The sequence below is a fragment of the Chlorocebus sabaeus genome, chromosome 21 (genome assembly GCF_047675955.1).
Source record: "Chlorocebus sabaeus isolate Y175 chromosome 21, mChlSab1.0.hap1, whole genome shotgun sequence".
Taxonomy (NCBI): Eukaryota; Metazoa; Chordata; class Mammalia; order Primates; family Cercopithecidae; genus Chlorocebus; species Chlorocebus sabaeus.
Window position 1 is genome coordinate 104,919,737 of NC_132924.1, and position 26,935 is coordinate 104,946,671.

Genomic DNA, 26,935 nt, shown 5'->3' on the forward strand with positions numbered 1-26,935 from the left:
GGGTCATAGCAGCAAACTTGGAATAAGCCAACAACATCCTACAGGAATGTTTCAAAGAGCAACCCTGATGTGAATGTACAAATTCCATCCATTATGGTTTAAAACCATTATTTTGGAAAGATATTTATTCGTATAAAAACCTTTCAAAAGGTTCCCTAAATAATAGTAATTTGTCCATTATATTTAAGTTTATTTACAAGTGATTTGATCAATTTTCTGCTTACTTGAAATGCTGGGGAACGCATGGGTGGGAGGAGAGGAGGCAACGTTTGGTGACCAGCAGAAACAGAGATTGATAGACTCTTTGATAGAATTGGAATTAGGCATAATTCTCCAGGAGTGCACCTGGGATGCATGGCAAAGTTTATCCTCACAGGATTCCCTCCCTGGCTGGTATGTCCTTCTGATCAGAGATGGGGAATCTAGAGAAAAACACTGCTCTTCTCTCAATGTAACTTGGTGCCAAATCTCATCCTACTGCTTCCTTTCCCTTCTCCTCTTGCTTTGAAACGTCAAATAGAACTTAAAAGCTGGATAAATCTGACGAGGCTATTACAAGAAATGCACTCAGTTTTCAGTTGCATGTCTCCACTAAAGTGGATATAAAATAAAAAAGGAACCAGGTAAGATAAAAGCGATTATTTAAAAACAACAAACAAACAAAAAACTGACCAATGATGGAACTGTTTTCTATCTTCATTGCAGTTACACAAGTCTATGCATTTGTCAAAATGCATAAACCTATGCATGAAAAAGAGTAGTTGGACAGTACGTAAATTAGAAACAACTAAATAAACATGAAATAAGCCCAGGCCTTTCCTTGGTAATCTATCAAGCAGGCACCCTGGTGGTGGGTCTTCTGGGTTCATCTCACAGTTCTGTCATTGCCTGGCACTCATCACCCATCTCTGGCTGCTAAGTTCGTGCCCAACAGGTCTGCAGTTTCTGTACTTGTGAACTGAGGGGCACGTGGTTGCTGGCTGTGGCAGTCAATCCCACTCTTCTACTTTTATCTTTAAAATACCATAGGAGGAAAGCATGGAAATAAAGAATGATTTTAGTTCCTTGGAAAGGGGTACCAGAAAAGAAATGTATTAGATTGAACCATATAAAATTGTCATTTTTCTAGGTCAAAAATGGTTGAATAGCACCAATTTCGTATGGGTCAACCTAGCACAACCAAACTTCTTTAACTCAGACTAATTTGTGGAAACTTGGTCTGAATTAGTGAAAAATTTGAATTATGAAATCTTTTAAAAGAGATACAATGTCATTACATTCAAATATTGACAGTGACAGGAAACAGGTCAACAAATAAAGGCTTTCTACAGTCCCAGGAAGGAATGACTGGTTAATAAAGACAATGTGTAATGAGCCTACATATATGTTGGGTAATTGGGTATTTGAGCCTACAAATGTGATGGCCGACTGCCTTGTCCCTGTCACTGAATGTGATGTCCCTGAAGATGAGGCTGTATGCCCAGCACAGTATCCTATACATGGCAGGAACTGCACAAACCTGTTGTGAGATTTGAACCTCAATCTTGCACGCTGCCATTTTAAGTCAGAACACTCTGATTCTGTCCTTGGCAGAGATTCATTTGTTTATTCAGGCAACCCTTAATGAACACCTACTATATGTCAAGAATGGTCCTAGGAATCAGGGATATAAAAACAAGATGCAGCCCCTGCACTGGAGCTGCTCTGGTGGGAGAGCCAGACGTGTAAACAGAGAATTAGAGCACAATGTAATTAGTGCTAATGGAGGTGTGGGCAGAGCGCTCTGGGGGCATGGAGGAGAAATGACTCCCTCAGCCTTACTCATATCCCCCCAGCTGCTCCAAGATGCTTCACATAACTGTGGCACCTGAAGAAAGAGGCTTTGCCCAAGGAGAAAACAATGTTGTGTCAGTTCAATGTGTCAACACACATAGGCACACACAAGCACACACACATGCACAGGTGCACACACACGCACACACAAGCACACACACAAACATGCACACACACATGCACAGGTGCACACACAGTTGCACATACACAAACATGCTCACACACGTGCACAGATGCGCACGCGCACACACACACACACACACTTGAAGGCCTCCTTCCCTCCTGTGGAATGGATTATGCCAGCCCTGCCCAATCCTCCTCTCTGGACCACAACTGAAACAGCCCAGGCACTGCTTGATTCAGTAAATGCCCCTGGAGGGTTGGTAGTGGTTGTGGGTGAATTACTGCATCTCACTACGATCCTTCCCAGAGCCTTTCCTCACAGGCTTCAGGCAGGCTAGGCTGCCTGACAGTCACCATGGCAACGGGCCTGTCTTCATGCCTTCTACACATGTAGGGGGCTTCCTTGCTGGAGTGGGGGCCCCTGACCAGCGCCCCAGCCAAGCTTCAGACTCTGGGTCCACCTTCCTGGGTCGTTCCAAGGTCGTTGTCTTCTGCTAGGTATCAATCATGTATGAGGAGCAGGTGGAGCTCTCCTTGCCCAGGCCTGACACCCAGGCTTACTGTGGAATTAAAGAGCTGTGGACAGTAGCGGCTCAAAAGGAAGGTGACAGATGAGTTCCTGAACATACAGGTTGTCAATAGCCAAAGACAAGATGGCCACCTGGGAGAGGAGCTGGGAGCCAGTTGTGGACAAATTCAAGTATGCTGATTGCAGGGTAACCAGGATGACAGAGACTGAAGTGAGGTGGGAACCAAGAAAGTAGGGATGCACAGGCTGGAGAAGAAAAGTGTCGTAGGGAACACATGTGGACTCAATGCACATTGTATAGGAAAGGGGGTAGATGCAGTCTGTAGGGCTGTTTTAGCACCAGTGACACCAATTATTAGAAGAGAAAAGGCCACCATAATTTCTTTCTTTTTTTTAAAAAAATTATACTTTAAGTTCTAGGGTACATGTGCACAACATGCAGGTTTGTTACATATGTATACATGTGACATGTTGGTGTGCTGCACCCATTAACTCGTCATTTACATTAGGTATATCTCCTAATGCTATCCCTTCCCCCTCCCACCACCCTACAAAAGGCCCTGGTGTGTGATGTTCCCCTTCCTGTGTCCAAGTGATCTCATTGTTGAATTCCCACCTATGAGTGAGAACATGCGGTGTTTGGTTTTCTGTCCTTGTGATAGTTTGCTGAGAATGATGGTTTCCAGCTTCATCCATGTCCCTACAAAGGACATGAACTCATCCTTTTTATGGCTGCATAGTATTCCATGGGATGTGTGTCACATTTTCTTAATCCAGTTTATCATTGATGGACATTTGGGTTGGTTCCAAGTCTTTGCTATTGTGACTAGTGCTGCAATAAACATATGTGTGCATGTGTCTTTATAGCAGCATTTATAATCCTTTGGGTATATACCAAGTAATGGGATGGCTGGGTCAAATGATATTTCTAGTTCTAGATCCTTGAGGAATCACCACACTGTCCTCCACAATGGTTGAACTAGTTTACAGTACCACTGACAGTGTGAAAGAGTTCCTATTTCTTCACATCCTCTCCAGCACCTGTTGTTTCCTGACTTTTTAATGATCGCCATTCTAACAGGTGTGAGATGGTATCTCATTGTGGTTTTGATTTGCATTTCTCTGATAAGGCCACCATAATTTCTTCCCCTTCCTCGTGTTTTGGTAAAGTTTCCTAAGCACCTAAGCCTTTCAAAGGTGAAAGGGGCTGCCTTTGAGGAGGTGAGCTCCTGGTCTACAAAGGTAATCAAGCGGCAGCTAGATGGCCACTGGGTGGGCATCTGAGTATGGGTTGGGGCTTCTAGTGTCCTATCCAAACCTGACTGGCCCTGCCGCTGTCCTGTGAGTAGCTGTGATGTGTACCCCATGGTGCTCTCACCTGTAAAATGAGGAATGGAGCTAGGTGTGTCTCAGAACCTGTCTGCTTTACAGCCTTGTGTTCAGTCCTCATTTTCTGAACTTGATCCTAATGACAGAGGCTTAACTTTATAGGTTGAAGACACTTCCTATTTTTCTGAGCACTTTCACATCCATTATCTTGATGTTTCTTCCCCATTACTCTGTGAAGTAAATAGAAAAGATTGGATTCCCGAGGCAGAGGAATTGAAGGGGATTCTCCCAAGGTAGCTAGTGAGTTAGCAGCAGAGACAACATGGATGCCAGGTCTTGGGACGGCCAGTCCAGCACACTGTCTGCTTGTGCCTGCTTTTGCCCAGGGCATGTTTGCTGGCTTTTCCACCATGGGCAGATGATGCCACAGAGAGGGGTTATTAGTGAGCAGTACCATGCAGCATGCAATGTAGCAGAAACAACACTTAAGTAAAGTAAGCAGAGTTTCCAGAAATAAAAATATTTATGTATTTCTAGATCTAGTTGTCAGTTGTTCTCAACTTTGGACTTTGCTACTAGGTAAACTTTGAGACACTAAAATGAAGTTGCTAACAATATGTGATGTGAATACATGAGTTCTGTAAAAGTGACTTGTGCAAATGGATCTGAGTGTGATATACATTGAATAATAAAAATGTTTAATAAATCTTAACTGGTTTTCCTTAAAACTCTTAGTGAGAGTGTGGAGATGGAAGGGGTTGGCCAATGGGTCTGCTTAGTGTTGCATCCAAGCTGCAAATTCAACAGGAAGAATGTTCCTTGGGAAATTGAAACATCAAACGCTGAATAAGATCTCACTGCTCTGATTCTTTATTTAGGCCCCTGGAGAATAATGTGTCCCATATGATGACTCAATAAGCTTTAACATCTTCTCCATGTGCTACAGGAAAGCCCCCTTCTCTGGCTTAAAATCACCATGTCTCCTCCTTTTATTAAGTTCAGTGGGAACAATGAATGCAAATTTGAAACCATACCATATATATGTATACGACAGACCCTTCAGTGGATTACAACTTTCAGGGAAAAGTCTAAAACATTCAGTGTTGGCTTTATCCTTGCCTCCAAGTGAATCATGATGATAACTAGACTCAGAGCACCTTACTGTTTCTCTCTAGGGGCTGAGATGACCTTTTGTCTTCATCACCAACTCTTAGTGAAGTGGGAAGGAGAGAATGGCTTTTTCTGTTCCACCTAGGCCTGCTCCTTGCTCACCTGTATGATGTGGAAGGGATGGAGGGTCAAGGGTGGAAGTAAGGGAAACTGATGATGGAAGGATGAGGCTAAGCGTTCATCATGCAGACGCCCCATCTCACCTTTTCAAGAGGCCAGAGGACTTTGGATTGGGTCCTTTTGCTATAAACATGTCAATCTGTGGTCAAGCTGGACTTAGGGGTAACCTCTGTGGTGCTGATGGTGAGGCACAGGAATCTGGGACCAGTGAGTCTCGTATGTAAGTTATCCAAGGTACCATGAAGTTCTGGGCATTTCTTAGAAACCCTGACCATGGAATTTGACACTTATTCACATTGAATGTTGGAAATGGGCTGGGTGGCAGACGGTGTGCTGCTGGGGAGAGAAGAGGCTGTGCTGGTTTGTTGGGCCAGCCTGTTGGCATAAGCAAAGCCCAATATTCTCCATTTTTGCTCTGCTCACTGAATCTCTGGCTCCTTTTCCTAGAGGCTGAAGTTGATCTACATCAGGATAGTCTGGTCTGAACATCGTTGCAGCAGCCCTTGCAGGTGGTCTTTCAGGGTCTGCTTGCCCACTTCTAGGGTCTTAGGCTGCGTGGGCTACCTGGGACATTTTGGAGACAGCCAGTGTTAGAAAGTTCCTTCCTTATGTGGGGCTGAACTACACTTCTTTCCATTGCCCACTGTTGGTTTTAGTTCTTAATCTGGAGCTATACAAGATAGGTCTAGTGTCTCCCATGAGCCACCGCCTTACATACTTGAAGACAGATGCTCCATCTCACCTGATTTCACTTCTCATGACATGGTTTTCAGATCCTTCACTACCCTGACCACGCTTTCCTGGGTGTACATGAGTCTCTTTTTGCTGTGTTTGCACTATGGTGACAGATGTAGACTCAGAACTACATAGGAAGAGGCTTCTTTTCCTTGGAAGGGCTTCTTGTCCTAGGCAGGAGCTCCAAGCCCTGAGAGGAACACACCCCTTCTTTCAACCCATGATCCAGGATAGACAGCCCTGCTCTGTCAGCCTTCCTCACATGGAAGAGGAGGAGGCAGAAGCTTCCCAGGGTGTACCCATGAGAGCAGAGCACCTGTGGGGGCCAGACATGAGACCGGAAGTCAGGACATTGCTCTTGTAACCACATACCCAATGCCAACGTTATGGAGACGTCTATCTTCCCAATTCTTGTGGCCTGAATCCTTCCTGAAATCAATGCAGGGCTCCAGAAGGGCATGGAGTCCACCAGTCTCCCCCTTACTTCCCTCTTCCATGCAGGATATTTTAGATGGTGGGCATGACTGTGATGACCTCAGCACCGTGGTGTGAGGCTGACTCACTCAGCATCTCTAAGCAGACTGAGCTCATCACAAGCTTGGACAGATAATGTGGGCTGAAGGAGACTGAAGCCTTTTATTGGGCATCACAGTGATAGCTTTTTAAATGGTGTTTTTTAAACAATCTCATTCATAAAGAAGAGCTGTAAGTACAGCAAAACATCGTTCTTTTTCTAGAACTATTTCAGAGTATGTTGCTGAAGTGATGTCTATCACCCTTGAATACTTTAGTTTACGTACCTTTCAGCAAAGACATGCTCTTATGTGACCGGAGGACAACCATCAAAGGCAGGAAAGGAACTGATTGAATCCTCAGCCCCCATTCACGTTGTGCCAGTTGCCCCAGGAATAATCTTTATAGCAAAAGGATCTAGTCCAAGATCCCACATTGTATTTACTTGTCTCGTCTTTATAGTGTCCTTCCATCTGGAATAGTTCCCCAGTCTTTCCTTGATGCTTGGGATCTGGATGCTTTTGAAGACTACCGGCCAACTGTTTTAATGCATGCCCCTCACTTTGGCTTTGTAGGACATTTCCTCATGATTAATTTCAGACTATACATCTTTGGCAAGAGTTTCACAGAAACTTCTCATCACATCTTATCAGGTGGCACACGATTCTGTTTTGTCTTGGAATGAGGGATGCTGACTTTGATTACTTGCTTGCGGTAGTATCTGCCAGGCATTTCCAACATTAAGCTACTCTTTTCCTCTTTGTAAGTAATCATGTGTGGAGATACTTGGAGATCAGCCTTGTTCACTTATCTATTTTTACTGGTATGAGCTCATGGTTTTATATCTTGTTCAATGGATTGCAACCTATGATCTTCATTATTTATTTTTTTTGCTCTGTTTGCCTCTGAGTTGGCCAGTAGGAGTCCCTCCAGGCAGGCTTCTGTGTGCTTTTCTCATCTTCCCTTCACACTTTGAGCACGTCTTTACTTCTGGCACAACGAGACATTCCAGGCTCATCTTGTACTTTCCTGCACCAGCCTGGAGAGTCCTGCTTCCTTGTAGAGAAGAATGCTGTTTAGAAACCCAGATCCAGGAGGTTAGATGTGATCATTGGTGTTGGAGTGTTCCTCAGGCCCTCTTGGGGGACAGAGTGAAGAAATATATACATGTATGTTTACATATAGGTATGTGTACACATAAAGTTGCATTCATATTTACATATTGATTTGTCTATTTATTAAAAATCCCAAGTTCGCATATATACTATAAATTCTAACACCTCAGGATTCACTTTAGTTTTTCTTTTTTCCTTTTTATATTTGTGGCTCCCCTCACTGCCAGCAGGAATCCTGGCTCTAGTCATCTTGAACATATTTCCTTAATTGATAAATCTCCCTATGTGTCACCAATCTTCCATTGCTGCCATCACTCCTTCCTGGCATAGATGCCCTCCTCATGCAATTTTGTCTCTAGCCTGTGCTGGGCTGTCCTCTGACCTAAGGCAGAAGCCCTCCCCACTCCTCAGGTCTCCACACTCTATGCTCATTGTCTCATGCTGCCCAAGCTCCTCATCTCTGTGGAGCCCCACACACCATGCTTGGTTCAGCTCTGGTCACCCTCTCATTCCTCTATCACAGCCTCAGCCTCAATATACTGTTGGTCTCCAACACCTCTGTGGGCCACTGCATCTCCCCTCTGCTTTGGCACAGGTGCCTGCTCTTTTAGGTCTCCCTAATGGTTTGCAGACTGAATAGTTTAAGCAGGGAAGGAATAGGAAGGAAGGAAGGAAGGAAGGAATGAAGGAAAGAAAGAAGGAAGGAATGAAGGAAAGAAAGAAGGAAGGAAGGAAGAAAGGAAGGAAGGAAGGGGAAGAGGAAGAGAAAGAAGAAAGAGGAGGAGGAAGAAGGAGGAGGAGGAGAAGAAGGAAAAGAAGAAGAAGGAGGAAGAGGAAGAGGAGGAGGAAAAGAAGAAGAAGCAGAAAGGAGGAGGAAAAGGAGAAGGAAGAAGAAGAAGAAGGAAGAAGAAGAAAAAGAAGAAAAGAAGAAGAAGAAGGAGAAGAAGAAGAAGAAAAGATGAGTAGAGAGTGCTTCTTGGATCCTGAACTGCGGAGGGTGGGTCCTTTCTCCTCTGGTCCAGTGAATAGGTAAGGACTGTCACCTGGCAAATGGTGGGATGTGCAAAGGCCCGGTTAGCCAGGCAACCTGTATGTTGGCACATTAGAGTAAAGTGCAGTGGGGATGGAGGCTGCCTTTGGGTAAAATGTAGATTATCCCATTCTGAGGCACATTAATGAACTGCTAATTGTGCTTTCTGAATGCAATTTGGTGCCAGTTGCAGGAATAACTCTGGCACCTGCTTGGACTTTAGACTTGCAGATTAACTCACATGGAAAGAGTAGAAAAACAAGGAATAATTTGTTCTCTAATAAGCCACTTGGAAGCCAACTCATTTCTACAGTTGGTGTCAGAAAAGTGCAGCTCAGTGATTGGAACAGGAAACTGTGTATCTGGTACGCAGAGTTCTGTGCTGTATCTGCCAGGACTTGCTGAGCAACTCACCTCACTTTGCATCTACTGGCCTCAAGTTACCTTCCCACTATTATGGATAAGAATACTTTTATTCAGTTTGGACAAACTGGATCTGAAGAACCCCGTGTTTTGCATCTGTCACTTAGAGTCACATGGACAGCTCTGATAAATACGCCCAGAAGGCAGGAGAGCAGAAAGTGAGCGTCTGCATTTATGAGCAGTTCTCAGGGATGTGATTCTCAAAGTGGGTCCCCTGTACCAGAAACATTGTCATCACCTTGGATGTTGTTGGAGATGCAAATCCACAGGCCCCACCCAGACCTACTGCACCAGACACTGAGGGTGGGGTCTAGTAATCTGTGGCTTAACAAACCCTCTAGGTGATCTGATGCACGATGAGGTTTGAGAAGCACTGACTGTTCCAGGAAGTGTGGGTCTGTCAAGCAGTGTTTACTGAGTATTAAGTTACTTAACAAGTGGTTACGGGGGTCATACTATGTGCCCTACAATGTGCTAGGCACTGTGGGTTGAATAATTAACAAGACAGCCCTCACAGAGCTTATTGTTTAATAAGTGATGCATTAAACAAGCAAACAGGTGTAATGCTGGGAATGAAAAAGCAGGTGCTTGGAGGGTGAACAGTGCAAGGTGCCTGTTTAGGTAAGGCAGTCAGAGAAGGCCACTCAGAGGAAGTGGCATTTATGCCTCAGCCATGCTGTCAGGAAAGCCAGGGAACGTTGGCTGGAGGGAGGTGCAGTGTAGGGGCGTTTGTGCCAGATGAAGATGGGACTTGAAGCTCAAAACTGCAGGAGCCTCTCCTCATCCTTCCTTGCCTTTTCTGAGACAACCCTGGAGGAGGGGCGGTGGCTCCCTGGCACAGGAACTCTGTTTATCATCTAGCTGAGTGGAGATAGCATCATCATCATTTTCCAGGGGCCAGATATTTGCAATATTAAAAAAGAAATCATGTGATTTGCTGACAGCACTTAATGGGTAATTCAAGGGGCCTTATTATTCGTATACATCATATCTGGCTTGTGACAGGCAGCGAGCTCTCTGGCACAGAAGGAGAGCACACGTGCCTTCAGTTTGGGCTTTTTCGTTCCTGAGTGACAACTGACAACTAAGATCATGTTTGGATGGGAGGCCTCGAGTCTTCATTAGGGGCCACTTGGTGCTAAGGGATGCAGTTGAGGGACTCTCTGAAGGCAGGGACTGACTCATGGCTGTTCAACCCAAGGTCTCCTACAGAGAGAGCAGCCAGAGAAAACACTCCCACACCTGCTGACTGCTGACCCGGTGCGGGCAGGGCGTGAGGTGTGCTGCTCCTCCTACGGGAGTTGGTCAGAGGTTCTATTTTATAGTTTTGAGATGAGGGCACATCTTCATCACTGAGCAATATTTTTCATTCTCTGTATGTGTGTGTGTGTGCGCGCGTGCGTGTGGCACATCTGGCAGAAGAGAAGACAACTGTGGAATGAATGGATGGATGTGTGGATGGATGGGGAACTGCCCTGAAACTCAAGGAGCGCAGGTCTTCGGAGCGGGAGCAGAGTTCACATCCCAGAGAGGACAGCGCCCTTGAGCATTTGTCTTGTGCTTGGTTGGGACTACCCCATGATATTTGGAGACCTACATTGGGGGTTCCTCAGCTCTTGGAAAGGTGACCTCAATGGCTAGGTGGCATATGCCTAGCACCGAGCCTAGCACACATTAGGCATCCAAAAAGCTGCTGTTGCAGGACTGCATTCAATCATTTTTTTTTCAGGTCAGGGATTATTATTTGTAACATATCAACCTTCCTGGGCTCCCCCTGGCTAGTGCAGAGTGGGATGCAGGACAAGGCAAAGCCCAGAGCGGGATGCTCACCTCCTGTTTACCCCTCCAAGGAATATCACAGACAGTGTTGTGGGGAAAGAGATCCCAGAAAGGATGCAGGAGCATGAATCTTTCCTGGATTGGCCCAGGGCTTTTCTGTCATTCACGTATGTGTCTTGTGTACCTTTTTTCCTCCTTGGAAAGCAAATATGGCCTTGTCTGTTTGCCTGTATCTGGTCTCAGGACACTGCCCAACTCATCACATTGAGGCAGTGAGGGACTGGAACAATTGCCCCTCTTGATCCCATGATTGGGAAACTCTGAATATGCCTGCCTTTCCTCTTAGCTCTTGGTCATCCTGAAGGAGGCTAGGAAGGCCCATCTGTATAAGGGGGTAGTTGGCATGAGATGAAATAAGTCTGCACAGCATTATTTACAATAGCCAGAAAGTGGAAGCAACTCAAGTGTCCAGTGATGCACTGATGGGGGAATGAATAAACAAAATGTGGTAAGTACACATGCGACATTGTTATCCAGACTTTACAAAGAAGGAAACCATGACGCATGCTACAGCATGGATGAACCTTGAAGACAAGCTAGATAAAATAAACTAGTCACAAAAGGGCAAACACTGTATGATTCCACTTATACGAGATGTCTAGAATGGGCAAAATAATGAAGACAGAAAGTAGAAAAGAAGCTACCAGGGACCAGGGGGAGGGGTGAATGGGGAGCTGTTGTTTAGTGAGTGTGGAGTTTCTATTTGGGAAGATGAAAAATTCTGGAGATGGATGGTGGTGACGGTTGCAGAACAATGGGAATGTACTTAATGCCACTGAACCATATACTTAAAAATGGTTACAATGGTACATTTTATGCTATATGTATTTAATCACAACTTTTGAAAAAGTCTGCAGAGGAGAGACTCGGTGATATAGTTTGGCTGTGTCCGCACCCAAATCTCATCTTGAATTGTAGCTCCCTTAGTCTCCACAGATTGTGGGAACGACCTGGAGGGAGGTATTTGAATCATGGGGGCGGGTCTTTCCTTTCTCATGCTGTTCTTGTGATAGTGGATAAGTCTCATGAGATCCGAAGGTTTTATAAAGGGTGCTGCCCCTGCACATGCTCTTTTGCCTGCCTCCATGTAAGACGTGCCTTTGCTTCTCCTTTGCCTTCCACCATGATTGTGAGGCCTCCCCAGCCATTTGGAACTGTGGGTCCACTAAACCTCTTTCATTTATAAATAAATTACCAGTCTTGGGTATGTCTTTATTAGCAGTGTGAGAATGGACTAATACACTTGGTGTCGCAAGTTGTGCCTTCTGGATGCAGATGCTGGGATAGAGTTTGGTCTGTGAGATGTTGTTAGGGATCAATACCTCTGAAAAGAAAGGGAAGAAGTAGGACTGAGAAAAGGCAGAAGCTGAATTGAGTCTGTCACACAGGCCCCCAAAAGCCTCGGAAGTTTTGGAGTGTGAATTGCCCATCAGGACAAAATGACCAGGCCTCTGATGCCTGTGCCTCTCTCAGATCCCTGATGTGGCTCAGTTGAAGCTGACCTTGAAGGAGCTGTCAGCTGTGAGGTGGGGAGGGGAGGGTCTCTACTGACCACAGAAATGGGGAATCTCAGTGGCACTTTTCTGTCTACCACAGTGGGGAGATAGCAGGTCAAAGAGTGCTATGCAGAATGGTTAAGCTGTTGATGCTTTCATTTAACAGGTTGGTACCTCTGATACCCTGTCATGGGGTGAAGTCACTTGCACATCCAGTAAGCAAGTCTAGAACCATCTTCTTCCAACTCTCAGCCCACGCCCCTTGTAGCTTTCCTTGCCAGTCAGAACTCAGATCCCATACTTAGCTCAGTCTCTCAGCTGTGGGATAATCAAACCCACCACACTACCTCTTGGAATTTCCAGGAAGATAAAGTCAGGTACTTTAGGTTTATGCAAATACAATACTCTGAATGACTCAAAAGGAAAAATAGGATTGTTCCCAAGTCAAACGGGGAATTTGTAATACAGCAGTAATAATAATTCAGAAATGAATGGATTTGAGTGCTAATTCAATAGGTGCTTCGCTAGGAGTGTTTGAGCAGATCATGATTTTTATACTTTATGCCCCATGCATCTGATTCGCCACACATTTGCTGAGCACCTATTAAGTGCATAGCACTCTATGGGATACAGACAGGGAGGTAGGAGGGTACCAGCCCTGGAGTATGTTCCTTCCCCTGCAGAAGCAGGACAAGCTAACAGCTGCAACAGGCAGCATCTGAGCAAGATGAGGGCAAGGGTGTTGGGCCCTGCATCAGCCTGAGCCCTCTGAAAAGCACTGCTTCCCCACGTTCCACTCAAGGGCCATGAACTGTCTATCGAGCAAACTTTTAATGAAAAATAACAGTTTAACCAAAAAGTCAATATCAATTTCTCTGCCCCAAGTCACAAAGATTTTCAATCCTTCAAACTCCATCTGAGCATCTGTGTCCAGAAGCTCAACCTGCAAGGCCAGCTCTCTCCTCTGCAGACTCACTTCTATCCCACAGCAAGTTGTCACTATCTGTAAACAGGACCTTCCTGGACCCTCCCACAGAATAACAAAAAGGGACTGTGTGTGTTTCCTAGGGTGAAACTGGGTGGCCTAAAACAGCAGAATTCTGTTGTCTCACAATTCTGGAGGCCAGAAGTCTGAAATCATGGTGTTGGCAGGGCCACATTCTGGGTTGTTGCTAATCCCTGGTGTTGCAGCAGCTGCATGACTCCAGTCATGCCTTCATCTTCACATGGAGTTCTCCTTGTGTCCCTGAATCTTCACATGACAGTTGATATGGTTTGGCTGTGTCTCCACCCAAATCTCATTTTGAATTGTAGCTCCCATAATCCCCATGTGTTCTGGGAGGGACCTGGTGAGAAGTAATTGAATCATAGGGGCAGGGTTTTCCCGTGCTGTTCTCGTGAGAGTGAATAAGTCGCATGAGATCTGGTGGTTTTATCAAGGAGAGTTTCCCTGCATATGCCCTCTTGCTTGCTGCCATGTAAGACATCACTTCGCTTCTCCTTGCCTTCCAACATGATTGTGAGGTCTCCCCAGCCATGTGGAACTTGAGCCAATTACATCTCTTCCCTTTATAAATTACCCAGTCTTGGGTATGTCTTTATTAGCAGCATGAGAATGCACTAATAGAACTGTATTAGTACACTCCAGTAGGACCGCATCTTAATTAGTTACATCTGTAATGACCCTATTTCCAAATAAATTCACATTCTGTTGTACTGGGGATCAGGAATTCAATGTATCTTTTTTAGGTAAGACATGATTCAAACCAAAACAGGAACCCAGAAAATATACTAGCTTTCTTGTAGACACAGGCCAGGAGTAGTTGGGTGTGTCTGACTTGGGGGTGTTTTTCTGCGACTGTGTGTAAGGTACGTCATAGTTCCAAGTTGATGGAACACCAGAATCTGCAGACTTTGCCAAACATTCACACTGAACTACTATTTACATTTTTATTTTCAAGTCAATTATTTAAGTACAATTGGCCCTTGAACAATACGGGGTTTAGGGGTGCTGAACACCCCCACATAGTTGAATATCCAAGAGTGACTTTCGATTCCCTAAAACCTTAACTACTAAAAGTCTACTGTGGACTGGAAACCTCACAAATGCCATAAATAGTTGAATAAAACGTTTTGTATGTTATATGTACTTTATATTGTGTTTTTACAACAAAGTAAGCTAGAGGAAAGATATTGTGATTAAGAAAACCTTAAGGAAGAGAAAATATATTTACTATTCGTCATCATAACATTTTCATCCTTGTTATCTTCACGTTGAGGAATGGAAAGGGTTGGTCTTGCTGTCTTAGGGTGGCAGAGTTGAAAGAAAATTCACGTCTAAGCGGTCTTGTGCGGTTTAAACCCATGTTGTTCAAGCTCCACTGTAAAAGCATATGCCTTAATGATGGCCTCAAGCATAGTTGGGACATTCTTGCCTTTCAGACTAGGATGCTAAATGTAGCAAATACTTTATTGAGGGAAGGCCATAATTAAAGAAACACTGTCCCAAGAACTGAGCTGGGAAAAGGAGCAGATTTAATGGTTTGTTCCTTTTGACCTGCTGTGGGTATTTGCTGGCATTTTGTTTTCAGTAGCATAAGTGCTTACCTATCTCAGCTTGTGATTATGTCTGTGTATTAGTCTGTTTTCACGCTGCTGATAAAGACATACCCAAGACCAGGAAATTTACAAAAGAAAGAAGTTTAATGGACTCACAGTTCCATGTGGCTGGGGAGGCCTCACAATCGTGGCAGAAAGCGAAAGACACCTCTCACATGGTGACAGACAAGAGAAGAGAACCTGTGCAGAGGAACTCCCCTTTATAAAACCATCAGATAGCATGAGACTCATTCACTGTCACAAGAACAGCACGGGAAAGACCCAGCCCCATGATTCAGTTAGCTCCTACTGAGTGCCTCTCATGACACATGGGAATTGTGGGAGTTATAATTCAAGATGAGATTCGGGTGGGGACACAGCCAAACCGTATCAGTGTGTGTGTGCATGTTGTGTGTATGTTAGAGTGTTGGGATTATTCATTTCCATTTCTACTTGCTGTTGGTGTGTGAGGTGTGAGGGGGCACATAGGGAAGATACCATGCATTTGAAATCTCTCTCCAAAACAATGAATGTCAAAAACTACATGGAGGCTGGAGGGCATTCTGTCCCTTGGCAAAGGACACACTCAATGGTGACTGAGCATAGTGGTGCTGACTGTACTCCCTGGCCATACCCCTGACCCTGGAGTGAGCAGATCTCTTGCCTGGCTGCTGTTTCTTTCTGGGATACTCCTTCCCTGTTCCCAGGAGATGCCCTGGCTCAAGGGCACTTTCCAGAGTGGAACTTTCTGCTGCTTCTTAAAGTTCTTCCCGGCCTAGTTGCTAAGCAATGCTGGTGCTCACCAGAGGGGCTGCTCCTGCTCTGGGCACAGGTTCACCATCCCATCTGCAATTTAAATTCCCTGACAGGCAGAGGCAGCCGAGCTGTTCACTGGAGATTGCAAAAAGTTAGATTGAAATACAGGGAATATCCAATGCCTCGAGCCCTTCATAAATTTTCCTTTGATAGTAACTGGGAGAGAGATGAGAAAAGAGGGAGTGAGAAGGTGCCAGAGAGGGGAAAGCATCGCAGTTTAGACCTACACACTGGATTTACCTTTGATCAGTGTTCTCTATTCCCCCTTTGCCCTAGTGTGTGCTCACTCTCAGTCCTCTCTCTGGACTTTCTGGCTGTCTCCATTCATCTCCCTTATTCCACCTTGTTAGTGAGCTTCTGAGCATCTCTTTTGCTTTTCCCATGGCTGTCTGGACATGAAGAAGCAGGGACAAAGCCACTGACTGTTTAGCAGGACCACACAGGTTCCACTGTGGCCAAGTCCCCAAGGGCGCCTCTCCTGGGGCAGCCTGCAGCCCTCCAGGGCCTGGCAATGAGAAGTGCCCTTGGCAATGTCCAGAGCTACAACTGTCTTGACAATGGCTGGACAGCCTGCTGAGGCCCCAACTGAAATTCTTGGGGGCACCCAGGTGGAGCCCAGCAGAGCCCCAGGGGAAGCTGTGCCTCTCAGCCCCCTGCAGGTGATTCATAGTGAAGGAGGCATGGAGCTGGGCTGCACCATCTCTTTAATTTCCCAGCTCGGATCCACGAGGCATCAGAATCAGGCACTGCCAAGGAGCTTGCAGAATCTGCCTCACTGGAGATTGGATTCTGGGATTAGTTCTCTCCTTCAATCTTTCTCCTCTCCTATTTCACTCTTTGGGTCCTGTCTTTTTAGTTTCAGTGTCCTCCAATTTAAAAAACATCCTCTTTCATTTGTTTTTCTCCCTATTCCTCAAACACCACTATTAAGTCATTGGGCATTACAGGTTCTGCCAGGGAGGACTGACAGCTGGGTTCAGGACCTTCCAGTGTAAGGCAGACAACTGTGACCAAAACTGGTTCATGGAGACACTGGCTATTCCCACTGACACGCCACACTTGGGCCCTGCCTGGTGGCCTGTGGACAATAGAACCTGGCCTTAAGGAGCCTTCAGCCTTCAACTGGGTTATTTGTGCCTAGTGTTCTGTAAGGTTAGGGCTGACAGACAAAAGTACAAAGATCTTGGGTGTTGAGGGAAGTTAAGAAGAAGCCATTTTACACTTACTAGGGGGGCTATAATCCAGAAACAAGATAACAAGTGTTAGTGAAGACGGAGAAACTGGAACCGCCATACAATGCTGGTGGGAATACAAAATGGTACAACCTCTGTGAATAGTTTGGCAGCTCTTCAAAAATGTAAACACAAAATTACCATAGGATCTGGCAATCCTACTGCTAGGTAGATCCTGAAAAAAATTGAAGGCAGGGATATTTGCACATCAATGTTCATAGCAGCATTATTCACAACAGCCAAAAGGTAGAAGCAACCCATGTGTGCATTGATGGATGAATGGATAAGTAAACTGTGGTATATCCATACCATGACATATTATTTAGTCATCAAAAGAAAGGTAATTTTTATATATGCTACAGCATGGATAGACTTTTTGAAAACATTGTACTAGGCCAGATGCAGAGGGACAAATACTGCATATTCCATTTATAAGAGAAACCTAAAATAGTGAAATTCATAGAGACAAAGTAGATTGGAGGTTATCTGGGGATGGGGACAGAGTTTGTACTGGGGATGACGAGACAGTGGTGATGGTTACACAATATTGTGAATGCACTTAATGTCACCAAATTGAATGCTGACAAATGGTTACAATGATAAAAAATAAGTTATGCATATTTTGCCATAATAATAAAAATGAATGGCATAAAGCAGCCAGTGTGGTGAGGGGGAGCTGGGAGGAAGTTCTCCTGTGATAAGTGGGAGGGTGAGGAGGGTGGAGGCAGCCATCAGAATGTCAGTGCTGAAAGGCACCAGACTGGCTTTGAGGAGGGCAAAGGGACACCACGTGTGGAGACAAGGCTGAGAAATAGGACTGAACGCTGAGCATGAGTGCATGAGCATGAGTCCATGCCACATGTGATGTCGGGAGAGGGTGTGAGTTATGCAGGTCACCAGGTAGAAGTGAGTAGGGTCCGTAGAGAGCCTGAACTCCTGATCTTACTCTGCAGATAACAAAACAAGACCCAGAGACTTTCTCAGGGTTTGGAAGGAAAATAAAAAGGAGGATGAGTGTTTGGCCATCCCACGGGGGGTTCAATTTCAGCCAAATGGCATTCCACCCAGACCCTTCCCAATATTAGTTTCAAATGAAGTTCTGGGGAGGAGCTGATGGAGGACAATGGAGATGAGCTAAAAGGCAGCGCTGGCCTGGAGGGCGTGCTGATCAAGGTCTGCAAGTGTTTTTGTCCAGCCTGTCCAGTTTCCATCTCCTGCCACCTCCCTAGTCCTTCTAGGGCATCAATCGCCCCATCACCCCTGTTCCAAATGGAGCCTTGGAGACCTGCAGTGGTGGCGTGCTCTGTCCCTGTGGATGGGAGCGCAGGGGGAGAAATAGCCTGGAGCTGCTCACCGGAACAGCTTGACACCAAGAACGAGGAGCTCGGTCCAGATATGAGGGTTTGGAGAAAGCTTGCTAGAGGACAGGCGGTATTCTCAGAGCTGCAGGTGGAAGACGGGACTCTTAGCATCCACAATGCCCTAGGAGCTGGAATTTTGACTAGATTCTCTTTCATTGTGTCCAGTGGCTTGTCTTTGTCTCTCTCCTCCTCACACTTGCCTTCTTTCTCCACCTGCTCCTGTCTCTTCAGTCCTCCCTACAGGAAGCCCCAGGCAGTGTTTCTGAGGCAGGCGGCCATGGATGGATTCCAGCCATATTCAAAGCCACTAGCCCTGTTTTCTCAGGTGAGCCAGACGCGTTCTATTCCACCATTTGATCTTTATGCTGCTCATGCATCTTGTTACAAATAGCTCAACCTTCCCTGTGTTGACTGCAGCACTAGGACATTACAGTAATGTGCCCATTCAAATCAAGTGGATGCAAAGATCGCTACAGCAGCTTTTAGCCATGGAACATTTAGCCTTCAATAATACTATTTCGGGTCCCTCAGGGACATTCCTCTGCTGATGCACCTGGGATGCCTTTTTCCTCCTCCCCACCACAATGCCCAGAACTAAGGAGGGACAAACATGACTTTTGTTGATGAAGAAACAGAAATTCAAGTAAGGGAACATCATGCAGAAAACAAGAGGGTTAGGCCTGATATGACCACAATGATCATGATAACAACAACAATAATTTTGTGCACTTCGGTGCTGCTTACTGAGTGAAGCGGGTTACTTGCATTGGGGTAGGTTTTACACCCCCAATTTCTGGATGAGGTGAGGCTGAGGAGGTCAGTAGCTGTCCTAGGCACAAGGAGAATGCCACCTTAAAGTTTGTTCACCAGTTCTTCCCAAAGCCTATGCTTGTGATTTGACAAGGAAAGCAACTCAGGGCTGGCTCCACGAACATTCTAAAATCAGAGAGGCTTCCTTTCCCTGCTGCCTCCAAGGCCCCATGCTAGGACCCTCCAGCTGGTGCTGTCCGGGGACCTCTTCCCGGTCCCTCCCGCTTTCCTCGAGCAGTATTCCCCTCACCCCCCTCCTGCTCCAGCCCCAGCCAGTGTCCTTGGTGGATTTTCACTGAATATGTTGCCCCCACCACCAACAGCATTTTTATTTGCACATCCTTGGGGATGCCTTGCCTGAAGGAAGGAGTCCGTGGGATTGTCCAGAGATGAGAGGGAAATACTGCACAGTGGGAGTCCCAGCAGGGGTGAGGAGCAGTGGAGATGGCCAGAGGCTCTGTCTCCACCCTCCTCTTACCACTGCCAGTTTCCAGGGAAAGCCAACCCAGCCAGAGCAGGGCAGTGGCACTACCGCTTGCTAATGCTGTAGCATATCTGGTACCTCAGTGAATTTTCCAGGACATGAGAGGCCCATGTAATAGGTCAGGAACTGAGCCACAGAGAGGACACGTGACTTAGCACAGGGGAAAAGAGTGGTTGAAATGGAACCAGATTCCAGGAGGCCTCATTCCCAGTCCTGTACTCTTCCTGCGGAGACACCATGCTTTGAACCAAGCTCAAAGTTGCCAAAGTGAACATTTTAAAACTTCTCCCAGAGCTCAAGAGATGGCGGAGTGAAATCTCCAGACACTGCGGCTCCCACAGACTCCTTAATGGGCCATTCACTTCATGGGCACAGTTTGGTGGTTGGGGTGAGAGGAGCTTCGTGGAGAGGACAAAGGATGGGGAAGGAGCCTAAATCCCAAATGTAACTGTTTTGACCTAAATCCCAAATGCAAGGATTTTGTCCTAAATCCCAAATGCAAGGATTCCCTCCCTTTTCTCACAGAGTTCAGGCGGCCCTTCCTCCTTCTCCCAGGTTCTATACCCTCCTGTCTGAGTCAGAGCACCCTGGAAGGGGAAAGTCCTCTGGATGCGTTAGCCGCGGCAGGCTTTACTAAGCCGGCTTCTCTGATGGGTGCGCGCTGCTGCGGGTTCAAGCTCGGTCTCTGAGCCGGCCGGGCTCGCGCTTCCTCGTTCTAGCAGCAGAGGGCGCGCCTGTCCTTGGAGAAGGAACCGCGCGGCCGCAGCCCCTTCCTCGCCAACTGCTGGCTGCCTGGGGACCGGCGCGGGAAGCCGGGAGCAGTGGCTTTGCGGAGGGCGACCCAGGCGGACAAAAGAGCTCGGCACACCGTGTGTCCCCAGGCCCGCTTCCTCCGTGCGCCCCTGTCATCTGTTCCATCTCTGGGAAGCAAAGGGACTTGGGGTGTGGCACAAAGAGCAGGGACGCAGCGGCCGGGTCACCTGGATGGTGTCCTCATCTGAGGCCAGGCCACACCTAGGCCTCCCCACACGCTGTTCCTATAGGAGTGCCACCAGAACTCACTCCAAAAAGGAATGGACGGCGAGGGTTTGTAAATGGGACAGCACTCTGGGAGTGCAAAGTCTGGGACCGGTCCCGGTGGCAAATTGGCCAGTCCTGGAGCCTCTATGTGCCCAGTTTCTGTATAATTCAAGGACACTGAATGAGGACATGGTCCCTAAAACCCTTCCAGGGCCAGCATCTGGGATCTCATGCTTACATCATCTTGTCCTTCCTTTCCATGGACTCCGCCTGTTGGACAGAGTCCACTGACGTGCACCCGCCAGAGCTGGGCGGGGAGGGGCCAAAGTTGTCCTCTGTGAAGTCACAGAGAGCCCGAGAGCAGCAGGGTCGGTCCTCCTGCCTCTCATCTCGCGTTCCTCCTGCTCACAGGAACCAGAATCCCTACCAAGTTTCCATCCTAGAGACAGTCGAGGTGACTCATTTCACCCGCTGGTGGTCTTGGTTGGCCACACTCATTGGGTGCAGCACCTCTGATGTAGGAGGCAGGGGTCGGTGGAGGGGAAGCGCTTCCTCCACCGGGGGCCAGGCTGTGGGAAAGGCTGGGAAAACACACGCTCTGGCGCAGGCTCTTCTGTGACCTACTTTGGGCACACGGGAGAAATACTTCAGCATCCCTGAGCCTCCGTTAGCCTGTCATGAAACGAGAGGTCAGAGATGGTGTCCACATCCCTTTACTGTTTTGATATCTGCACTTGGTGAATCCCGGTCAAGCACACCTAACCTCTGCCTCTCTGGAGAAGGAAAATGAAGGAGGAGGAGGTAGGGAGGAAAGAGAGACCATTTAGGAGGAGAGCAGAGTCAGAGGGGAAAAAGGGTGGATGGGAGGATGCAACGGGTGGGTTTGCACCTGCTCAGAGGTGGGCAGCTGAGCTTTGAGGAATGTGCTTCCCTGCACTGCATGGCGTGGGATGCTGTGTGTAGGCGATGGGCAGGAAGTGGGGGTTCTGGTGAATTAGGAGAACATATCTTGATAGAAATCCAAGTGTGCTCTCAGTCCATCCATGTAGACAGGATATAACCTCTTAGGACATTAAGAAACTGAAAATAGAGCATGTATGGCTCTGGAAGCAAGGCTCTCTCTCTCTCTCTCTCTCTCTCTCTCTCTCTCTCTCTCTGTGTATGTAGATGATGTGCAAATGCACATGCAATAGAAATACAAGCACCATGCAGGTTGCATAGGTAGGCATCATCAATAAACATTTATTCAGCACCTACACTCAGAAACTCATGCACATTTACAAGCCAACATATCCTGCTATACACATGTACAAAAAAGATCACATTGACCCCTAAGGCAAAGAACCACTCGCTTGAAGAAGCCTCTTTTACAAGATATTAATAAAATACGCAGGCATATTTTAACTTTAAAAACTCTGGAGAAGGAAAGAAGGAGGGTGAAGAGACAGGGCTGGAGGGTGGAATGGGTGAGGCAGGCCTAATCACAAAGTACTTAGCCCATGCATCTGGGCCTCTCTATAAGCACCATATTTCACGATACCTTCAACCTGATTTTCCAACTCATTGAAAACACTTGCCAGCTGCTGCTGAGTGACTCCATTTACTGTTTACATGAGCTCGCTCTAACAGGGCCCCCTGGAAGGTAGTTCCTGAGGAGAGTTATGGGTGAAAATGGAGTTGGAGGCCCTAGATCTTGGAATTTTGATTGGGGAATGGGAGAAGGCAGAGCAGGGTCATCACCCAGGAGGTAGAGGGTGGGGCAGGCCAGGAGGGATGGTGGGAGGTTCTGGTAACTTCCATGGGCACATCTTGCATAGGAATTCTTTGTGGTGGGTAGTGTAAACTTTTTTCACCTCCATCACCCCGCATGTAGACTCAAATATACAGACATGTGAAATGACATATGGGGATTTCATAGTACCTCACAGGATGGCTCCCAGGAGCTGGTCCTCTTGCAGATATGTTAGTTATCTGCCTCTGCATTGATGAGCAGAGTGTTCCCTTGCAGGACCCCATCTGTCGTAAACACCACCTCCATGGGTCTGCCATGATTCCCTCTGTTCTCTCAATCACTGTAATGCGGGTCCCTAATGCTGTAGGCTGCTCCTCTCCCATTTTCCCCTCCTGTCCTGTCCTTTTTTTCTGTCCTCCTCTGCCTGTGACAGAAGCTTCTGGAAGAAAAAGGAGGCTCTCCTATTAGCACATTTGTATGAATAGATGGGTTTGACAGGGTGCTTGCTGGCATGCTAAAATGATAGATAATCCTCCCGGGAGGAACTGAGACACTGAGCAGCTACGTTGTGATTAGAAAGCATGGGGGAATTTCCAGGAAGGTGAAGGCTGGCTTTTCCTGGTGAGGCATCCAGGGACCTCGTCAGCCACAGGTCAGATACTGACCCCTTCGGCTGGTTAATCCAGTCCATTCCCATGGTAGCCTGTAATCAGTCCACAGTCTGGGATCAAAGTTTAGCAAGTCCTCCATGTTTTTCCCACAGAGACAGGGGCCTGAGGACCCCCACCCCACTATTAGAGACCCCTCAATCTTTGCCTTCAACTCCAAAGCCAGACCCAGATCTGTACGGGCTGAGAGAAAATCTTCAGGGAAACCTTTTGCCTTTGTAGCCATGCCAGTCACAACCCTAGGCTGTGGGGCTGGGCTTCTCCCAGTCTGGTTATGTGGGGATCTCATCATCAGAACTCATCTGTATTACCCAGATTAGGTGACTCTGGATTAGCCAGGTGGCATGGAGGAGGCCTGCTCTTTCCCTGCTCCCTCCCTGGGGCATCTGCCTTCAAGGTCTGCTCTGCTGTCAGCCCCTCCTCCTTGCTCCTAAGCTCCACAACTTCGCTTAATCAGCGTCCTCCTCCTCCGTTGCCTCTCATTTCCAGCAGGGTGTGGCTGTGCTGGGAAAGAGACTTGGCCTGCAGCCACACAGTGATTCAGAAGACGCTGAGTGAGGACCTCTGTGTCCCTGCTCCAAGGACTCGGAAATGACCCGTCCCAGGACACTCAATCCTGCCTGCAGATGCTAGGCTCCGAGGAGATGCCTGCTATAGCACCAGCACGTTCTGCAGAAATGTTTTGAAATGTGTTAATAAATAACTGGAGAACAGTATCTATACAATTACCTAGATTTGCCTGAACTTTGCAGGGCAACTAAACAAACAGATATATTATATGTACGCAGAAAGGCCACAGTACAGAAGACAAACCGAGGCTTGGTTACCCTGAGGATCAGCAGTCGGATCTTTTTCTGAAACAAATTTCCTGCTAGAGAGTCCCTGATATCTGTGATGCAGTATTTCCCTAGTTTTTATTTCTACTTCAATGAGGCACCTCAATGTCAGTTTCCTTTGGGAAAAGAAAATCAAAAGTCCCCACAGCTTTGTGTCCAGTTGTGAAGGATAATTTCAGCATTGATCATCTGTCTGGACTCTTGTGGGGAGGAGGCCAGTGGGCCTAGTAAGACCCTTAGCACACCTGGGCTGTCTAGCCTTAAGGAAACCAGACCTGCCAGGAAAGCTGGAAAGCTATGAAGAGATTTTTCTCTGCCTTCCTTGGGGGACAGTCTTTCAGAGCAACAATGCACCATGCATTGACAGAGGACTCATTATGTTCAAGGTGCTGGGAGAAGCTAGTTGCAGATACTTAGAGCAGTAAGTCTTTAAGTTAGACGTAAGGAAGGACTTCCAGCTATTGGTATTGATATAGTAGGACCCAAGCTTACTTCACAGCTTGTAGCATCAGGGAAGGATGAGATCATTCTTCAGAACATTTTGAATAAAGGCTTAGAGGGACTGAATATTTAACAATCCTGTTAACATTTCTCCCTGTCCTCCTCCTGCTTTCCAGGATGATACTGATGTATGATTTTTACTTAAGGCCCTCCCCCATCCCCACAGACACACCTGGAGCCTGGCAGGCCTTGGCATCAGTGGCTGTTGACATGGCGGGGAGAGCTGAGGTGACCTCTGTGACTGCCCTGGGCACAAGGACTGTGGTTCCGTGAATCCTCCCTAAGCCCGCTGGTGGGGCCCCTTTGCTGCCACCGCAAGTCAGGTTTCCTGGCTCAAGTAAATTCTGGAGCGGATTGACCTAATTTCCAGAGTCTAAAGGGTGACAAAAAGCCCCAGTCAAAACTCCTGTAAGTGGGTGATAAACAGTCTCTGTTAGAAATAATAATATATCCAAAGGCGAGCAGGCTTCCTAAGACCCCTTGCCTTTCAGAGAGACAGCTCTCTCCTGGGAGGGGACTCCCTGAGCCTCCCTCTTTGGCCACTCCAGAGGAAAGGTCTGCCTTGCTGTCTCCCTGCCGCGCTAGCTGCTCACCGTTTTCACGGACCACCACAGCCTCCTGATGGACCCCGCAGCAGGCAGAGGCTGTGGGAGAGGTCTCTACCCTGCAGGGCGGGGCTGACAGTGGTGCTTGGCCTTTAGAGTTGAAATGTGTTGGTTCTCTGCCTTGGGAGGAAAACTCACTCCATCTCTCTCTGTCTCTGTTTCTGTCTCTGTCTCTCTCTCAGACACACAAACACATACACTGAGACAGCTGTCATCATACCAAATTTACCTATTATGGAAACCGAGGCCCAGAGAGGTTAAATAACTTGCATGGTTTTGTCCAGCTAATAAGTGGGCAAAGCTAGAATTAGAATTGAAGCCCAATGACAGCTTTCAAACCAGGTTCTCTTTCCCCTACTCTGGTGCTGCAGCGATTTTAGTAAGCATAAGAAGTACTTGTGGATCTTGTTCAAATGCAGGTTCTGTAGGTCTAGGGTGGGGTGGAGATTCTGCATTTGCAGTAAGTTCCCAAGTAGCCGGGTGTGCTACAAACACCCCAGAGCTGCAGACCCTGGGGAGCACTGCCCATAGGATGGGAGGCAGGAATCATTCTGGAAAACGGGGAGACATAAATACTGAGACAAGCTTAGGTCTCCAAGGAGGCAGGCAAGTCAGGAGTGGGAGGAAAGGGCAGTCTGTCCTTCTCTTTCCTTAGGAGACTTCGTGGTTTGAACTTTGCCTCGGTCAGATTTCCTGATATGGGTACAACTTGTGCTGATCTCAGTGGGCATCTGGAGCCAGAAATGACCAGGAATAGGGGGAGACAACATCCGCCAAGTTCCATTCCTGGTTCAAAATTCTAACTTGCCAGCTTGTTCATTCATCTAATGACTCAGACCTGATGGCAGATTGAATTTTCCAAAAATGACTGCAACACTATCTTCCATCCCACAAGTTATTCTTACAGTGGGACTTTCCATCTAGAGGTAGGACCTGTATTTCTTCCCCATGAATCTGAGTGGATGTGCAGTTATAGCTGAAGTGATGCTATGGGACTTCAGAGACTAGGTCATAAAAGGCAATACATTAGGCTGGGCATGATGGCTCATGCCTGTAATCCCAGCACTTTGGGAGGCTGAGACAGGTGGATCACCTGAGGTTGGGAGTTCAAGACCAGCCTGACCAACATGGAGAAACCCTGTCTCTACTCAAAATACAAAATTAGCCAGGCGTGGTGGCACATGCCTGTAATCCCAGCCACTCAGGAGGCTGAGACAGGAGAATCACTTGAACCCGGGAGGCGGAAGTTGCTGTGAGCTGAGATCATGCCATTGCACTCCAGCCTGGGCAACAAGAGCAAAACTCCATCTCAATAAATAAATGAATGAATAAATAAATAAATAAATAAACGGCAATACATTTTCCACTTGGCTCTGTTGGGACACTTGTTCTTGGAATCCAGCCACCATGTTATGAGGAAGCCCAAGCAGTCATGTGGAGAGGCCACGTGGAGGTGTTGTAGTCAACAGCCCTAGGTGATGCCTCAGCCAACAGCCAGGTGTGTCAGTGAATAGGTCTTTGGATGATTCCAGTAGGTAGTCACCAAATCACCCCAGCCTTTGACTCTTTCCAGCTGAGCCCTCAGACATTGTGGAGCAGAGAGAAGCAATTCTTGCCTTGTCCTGTGATAGGGTTTGGGTCTGTGTCCCCACTCAAATTGCATCTCTGATTGTAATCCCCACGTGTTAAAGGAGGGACCTGGTGGGAAGTGATTGGATCATGGGGGTGATTTCCCTCATGCTGTTCTTATGATCGTGAGTGAGTTCTTATGAGATCTGATGGCTTTATTAAGTGTTTGGCAGTTCCTCCTTCACTCTCTCCTTTTCCTGCCGCCTTGTGAAGAAAGTACTTGCTTCTCCTTCACCTTCTGCTATGATTGTAAGTTTCCTGAGGCCTTCCCAGCCATGCAGAATTGTGAGTTAATTAAACTTCTTTCCTTCATAGATTACCCAGTCTTGGATATTTCTTTGTAGCGGTGTGAAAACAGACTAATACACCTTGTTCGAATTCTTGACCA

The 26,935-nt window shown here is 47.0% G+C and overlaps 1 long non-coding RNA gene across 1 annotated transcript; it reads left to right on the forward strand.

Moving 5' to 3' along the window:
• The first annotated feature begins 235 nt into the window (after positions 1–235).
• On the forward strand, positions 236–23,688 carry LOC103226916 (uncharacterized). The gene is made up of 5 exons (XR_005242348.2): positions 236–393; positions 2,455–2,656; positions 4,201–4,308; positions 6,928–7,114; positions 23,466–23,688. It is a non-coding gene; the product is annotated as an uncharacterized lncRNA (long non-coding RNA).
• Positions 23,689–26,935: the final 3,247 nt, after the last annotated feature.